The sequence below is a fragment of the Anomaloglossus baeobatrachus genome, chromosome 6 (genome assembly GCF_048569485.1).
Source record: "Anomaloglossus baeobatrachus isolate aAnoBae1 chromosome 6, aAnoBae1.hap1, whole genome shotgun sequence".
NCBI classification, from domain to species: domain Eukaryota; kingdom Metazoa; phylum Chordata; class Amphibia; order Anura; family Aromobatidae; genus Anomaloglossus; species Anomaloglossus baeobatrachus.
Genome location: NC_134358.1, coordinates 448,830,901 through 448,836,959, shown reverse-complemented (window position 1 = coordinate 448,836,959; position 6,059 = coordinate 448,830,901).

Sequence of the window (6,059 nt, the reverse complement as noted above, 5' to 3'; positions counted from 1 at the left end):
GCTAGTTTCACACTTGCGTTGGACGGGATCTGTAGCATTGCGTTGTGTGACGCATGCAACGGATGCGTTGCATATAGTGGCACAACGCAATGCTACGAATCGTACAAAATAACGCAATCCGTTATAGGTTTTTTCCTTGACTTTACACATTTGGGCATGCGCAGGTGTGTAAAGACGGATGCGTAAACGGAATCCGTCAAATGACGCATTTTAACGGAATCCGCCACCATAGGCGTCCATTATAAAAACAACGGACGCCTAACGGATAACTGCAGGTTGCGTTTTTTTGACACTCCGCCAAGCGCAGAAAAATGCTACATGCAGCGTTCCATCCACCCGACGCAGCGTCAAAATAACGACGCTGTGTCGTCCAGCGGATGCAACGCAGACACTTGCGTTACAGTGCGTCGTCCATACAACTCTATGGAGAATAGCGCAGTCCGTTAACGGACTGCGCTATTCTCCATAGTGATGGAATGCGCTGAACGCAAGTGTGAAACTAGCCTTACCTGTACTTAGCTGTACTAGCAGCGTGAGGCAGGGCAGTGCGTCGGGTGAGATGCTCTGTCGGTAGTGCAGGGCTGTGTTGGCTGCTGTGGGGGCTGTGTGGAGCAGGGTGGTGCAGCGGTTGAGATGCTCTGTTGGTGGTGCGGGGCTCTGCTAGCTGCGGTGGGGGCTATGTGGCACAGGGCTGTGCGGCAGGTGAGATGCTCTTTTGGTGATGTGTGGCTATGTTGGCTGCGGTGGGGGCTGTGTGGAGCAGGGCGGGGAGGCAGATGAGATGCTCTGTCGGTGGTATGGGCTTCAAATGCTCCCAGAGTTGGCGTGTGTGCAGATGGAGCTCTTAGCTCAAGATCTCATCTGTGTATGCACCGCCTCAGGCCCATTGATCTCCCAGCAGTGAACTTAAAGAAAATGGTGCCCGGAGGTGGTGCGTGTGCAGATGAGATCTAAATTTGTCATTGAGCTGAGAACTCCATCTGCACACGCACCGACTCAGGATGCAATTTCTTTGAAGCCCGCACTGCCGACAGAGGATTTGTGACACAGACACCATGATGCCCAAAGCCAGCACAGCCCCCACCACAGCACCGCACCGCTGACAGAGAATGTCACCCACTGCACCACCCTGCCTTGCGCAGCCAGCATAGTTCCCACTGCAGTCAGCACAGACCCACACCACCAACAGAGCATCTTACCTGCCGCACCGCCCTGCCTCATGCAGCCAGCAGAGCCCCCATCACAGAGCCTGCAGCATCGCTCTACTTCAGCACCACCCCTGCCTCCTGTGACCCTGCTCCACCACCGCTGCCACCCCCCCTCTGGTAAGACACTATCGGAGTATAAGAAGGACCCCATTTTTTTTTTACCTTTTTATCTCCAATAATCCGTTTTATAATCCGGTGCGTCTTATAAAACAAAAAATATGGTACTTTTTAAGATGGATGTAACAGAATACTTATCCAATTGCATTTCCCTCTCATTGACTTCTAATTGTGTAATTATTGTGTCCTATTACACTCTGTCTAAACAAAAAAACCCCTGTTCTTTTCTACAGGAAATGTGTTGTGAATTTTGTACAAAAGATTGAGATAAATTATGAAAGAGTGCTGTAAATTCTTTGCACTCAGTCGTGGGAATCCATTTGGCACATTCATCAAAATGCTTGTGCATGGACTCTATTTGCTAATATTTATAGTCTCTTTTCCAGTTTTACAGATTATTGTGTGCCGTTTTCTTGCACGTGATGAATGACTGAAAACGATTAAACTATTTTGGATACCAAACAATTTCAAACCAAAAACAGTTTTAGTAAATATCTTGTTGTTCTACAAAGGATAAAATAAGAAGGAAAAGTGTGCACTCAGAAATTAAACTGTAAGGCTATGTGCGCACTTTGCTTTTTTACCTGCTTTTCCACTGCTTTTTCAACTGCAGCATTTTCATGCCAAAAGACCCATCCTCACTTCCATTTGATCATCTCTGCTGCTACAGACAGATTAGTTGATATCGAGTTAGTGAAAATGGAGACACCTAGTGGCTGTTACTTTGGATTGATTTTTTGAGAGTAAGGCCTCCTTCACACATCCGTGTCTCCGGTACATGTGACGTCTATTTTCACATCTTCTGGAGACACGGACCGCGTGTCCATGTGCTCCACACAGCGACTTGTCCATTTTCTACAGTCAGCATGGGTGTCTCACAGACCACACACTGATGTGATCCATGTGATATGTACCGGAGAAAACACAGGCCACATGAAAAAAAAATATTTTTTATACTCACCTGTCTCCAGCACTGCTGTCTCTGCCTCTGCTGTTAATACGGGCCCACTCATTATGCTCATTGCATATTCACTACACTCAGTGTGGACCTGGAAGTAACAGCAGCGCCGGAGATAGCAGCGCTGGGGACAGATAAGTAAACCAGCTCATGCTATCCGTGTGCTATCCAGATGTCCCATGTAGCACCCCTGAGGTATCAGGTGCCACAAAAATGTGAACTGTGGAAACCCAAACCCCAGAATATCCGTGCCAGTCAACACACCAGCACCCTCAGGCCACATACTTAACCCCAATTCCAGACTGGGAGACTGCCTAGCAACAGGTAAAAGTGATGGGCACTTATAGGCTAGTTGCCACCCAATCTGTAGGGAGAGACCCAGCAAGGGGAGGGGCCAGTGGTCAATTGGGAAGTTGGCAGGAGGAAGAGAAATGGAGTGTGTAGAGAGAAGTAGTTGAAGAGAGTTGAAGGTGAGCGAGAGAGGAGTGAGGAGTGAAGTAAAGAAGGACAAGTGTAAAGACCTAAAGGAAGAACAGGACGCTTTAAAGGAGAGTGGGACTGTGGAGTAAGGAACCAGAACTCCAGGAACCGTGGGTTACCTGTGGACGTATAATACTCCAGGGATCGCGGGACACATGTGGAAGTCTGGAACCTAGGCTCACAGGACCCAGCACAAAGCTTGTGCAGACCCTAGGATAGCGGGACACTTTATGGTAAACTATTAAATTTGCCAGGTGAGGGGATCTCCAGGGTCCCTCACCAACCAAAGAGTCTGAAACATCAGCAGCAAAGAGGGGACCTGGGACAAGGAACAGAAGTCCACCCATTAAATAGTCCAGGCTGCCTGCAATAGGTCCAAGGCTGAAATAGAGGGGTTCCCCAGAAGCTCTAAGCCACGGGAGCCCAATACAACAAGTGTGCATGAAAGACAGCTACCCCATGTAAGAACTGGCACAGAGAACAAAGGGAGTGGGAACACCTGAAACCGGCACCAGCTGGTCCAGGTACCAAGCCACAAGTAAAAAGGCAAGTTGAAACTGCAATACTGGTGTGGACTGTTTCCTTCTCCCCTCTGTACACATACATTGACTGTCCCCTACTATTGCCCCCCTCATCATACTCTGATGGGGCCTAGCCCAGCTTGCGGAGGGCCCAAAACACCTAAGCTGCATTACTCCACCAGCCCCAGCAGGACCCTGCAGCGGCGGCTTCAATAACCTGGCCGCACACCGCAAGTGGCATAGTTGAAAAACTCTTATTTTCTTGTATTTTTAAGTGGTTCCTTACTCCACAGTCCCACTCTCCTTTAAAGCGTCCTGTTCTTCCTTTAGGTCTTTATACTTGTCCTTCTTTACTTCACTCCTCACTCCTCTCTCGCTCACCATATTTTGCTAGTCCAAAACGCATGTTTTCTGCACCTAAAAAGCAGGTAAAACGCTGGAATTTTGATGTTTCTTGGTTACTCCCTGTTTCTCATTGACTTCTATGTTATCTAAACGCACCTCAAATGGCAAAAACAATTGACATGCTGCTTTTATAAACGCATGGTTTTTGCCACAAAATATGCAAATTAAACGCAGCGTTTTGAACTGCATGGTATGCACAAGAAATCCCTATTTCACATAGACTTTGCTGGGAAATCAAAACGCATGCATTTTAGCACTAAAAAGGTGCAGTTGAAAACGCTGCAGAAAAGCATGAAAAAACGCACCGTGGACACATAGCCTAAATGTAGCACTTATATAACATTCATTATTTACCTTCGATTAGAATAACAATAGATATTTTATATTCAAAGTTTGGATATAAACATATTCTTGAACATACCAAAGATCACCTATGTTTCGAATTAATAATCTATGATTGTACTACTAATTTTAAAAGATTTTGGTAATAAAGCTTAGCAGAAAGTGCTAAATTCTGATTAACATTTTATTACCTGACCTGCCAGTCAGCTGGATTATTCAGGACTGACCTAGCAATGCCATTCTATGAAGGAAAATTGAATAAAATGTGCAATTAATTCAAAGTTTAATGGGTCGCCTGAATTTAATGTGTAGAATTGTAGAATAGTCTTTCCTTAGGCTATGTGCACAAGCTGAATAATTGGTTGCAGAAAGTTCTGCACCATATCTGCATCTCCTGGCAGAAAAAAACACACCTTTTTACAGTGTTTGCATTGCGCTTTTTGCATGCATTTTTCATGCATTTAGGGTGGAAAAACAATGGCAAAAATGCTACAAAAATTGACGATGTAGTTTATCTTCTGATGCAAATCTGCAGGGAAACAAAAAGGAACATGTGCACAAAACTTCAGAATTCTCATTGACTTTGCTGGCATATGGATTTGCAAGCAGCGCATACAGTGTTAGTGGTAAGTGCTTCAGTGGAGCTGAGAATACTAAAGATTCATTGTAATGGGGTGAGGTTCATTGAGGTTGTAGGTTGTTGAGCAAGGGGGGATGGGTGATGACATAGAGCAGTAAGGGAAAAATGGGTGCTGATACAAAATAGGAGCGAGGGGGGACTTGGAAACACATTTTGGGAAACAAGGAGGGGATAGATGAAGATAGTATGGGGAGTAAAGGGTGATGGGTAAAGACAATATGGGAAGCAAGGGGGCAATGAGTGTGGACAGTATGAGTAGTGATGGGGATGTAGGGAGACACAGTAAGGGGAGTGAGGGGGATGGGTGCATACACAATATGGGGAGCAAGAGGGCATGGGTGCAGACAATGTATGGAGAGAAAGTGGGATGTTTGAAGACACAGTATGGAGAGATATATGAGGACACAGTATGGGGAGTATGGGGAGGGAAGTGTGCATACACATGATTAAGAACAAGGAGGGGATGTATGAGGACACAGTATTGGGAGCAAAGGGGGATGGATGCAGGTACAGTGTGGGCAGCAGGGGAGGAATTTAGGCAGACAATTTTAGGAAGGGAGGAGGATGGCTGTGGAAACGGCATGGTGAGCACATGGGGAGAAATTTGATGACACAGTATTGTGAGCAAGGGGAATCAAACCATATGCAGGGGGATGTGTTTCGATGCAGTATAGAGAGCGAGGATGAAGCATGTATGTGGAAAACAGTATGAGAGGGGGATGTATGTTTTAACAGTATGAGGAGCAAGTGGGGTGGGAGAAATTTGAGGAAACTAGATGAAGAGTGAGTGAGGGATGGGTGGGTGCAGACAGTATGGAGAGTGAGGAGGGGCATGTATGTGAGAAAAGACAGTAAAGAGGGAGGGGGAAATGTGTGAAGAGCCTTATGAGGGGATTAGTATGAGGAGATAGTATGGGGGAGAAAGGTATTAGGGGGCACAGAATAGAAACTGGATAGTGTGTGTGTGATGGCAGGATCGAGAGAATAACAAGGAGGATAGTATAAGGGCACAGCCAGAATAGGACAGTTTGCCGAGGCTGAGGAGTGGGATGAGGGGGCCCAGTATAAAGACCTGGATGTAAATGTTTATTTGTGATACTGACTAAATCACCTCTGTATTGTGGTTGCCTTATGGTCGGCAATCTGATGATGACTGATAACTCCAAGTATCTCCTTATTGTTGTTAAGAACATACAAGAAGTTGTAGGTTCATGTGATACAAATGATGTACCATATATGATGATGGTTCTTGTGATATATTTCTGTTTTCATGAATCCACGCTGGTTGTCAGTTATTATATTATTCTCTGCAATATATCTGTTAATGTCATCTCTTATAATGGCCTCAACAACTTTGTACACTACTGATGTCAGACTTACAGGAAGAT